Below are 420 nucleotides of genomic sequence, written 5' to 3'. Positions count from 1 at the left end.
GTTATATGGGAGGTAGGCGTGGTTATTATTCGATTTTTCCCATTTTCAATACCATCCGTCCTACGCCCGAAAGAAGTTTCGTTAAGATATATTAATTTTTACTCGAGTTATCGTGTGCACAGACGGACGGACGGACGGACAGACAGTCACCGCTTAATCGATTTCTCTTTTCATTCTGATCATTTATGTATACATTTGTCTATATCTATCTCGATTCGTTTTGGCTGTTACAAACAACCGTTATGTGAACAAAATTAATATACCCTTGTGCACAAGTGCGCTCGGGTATAAAAATTTTCAAATAGTTTTTGAATTCGCACCAGCAGCTGGTACAATCACAAGAACATACACTGTCAATCGACTTGATGGGCCATTTAACAAATGAAGCACATTAAGGGCCAGTTTTTTAGTGCACGGCTG

This window comes from Rhagoletis zephyria, unplaced genomic scaffold (genome assembly GCF_001687245.7).
Source record: "Rhagoletis zephyria isolate East Lansing unplaced genomic scaffold, Rhagoletis_zephyria_1.1 Rzeph_scaffold_01680, whole genome shotgun sequence".
NCBI lineage: Eukaryota > Metazoa > Arthropoda > Insecta > Diptera > Tephritidae > Rhagoletis > Rhagoletis zephyria.
Note: the sequence above shows the minus strand (reverse complement) of the source record.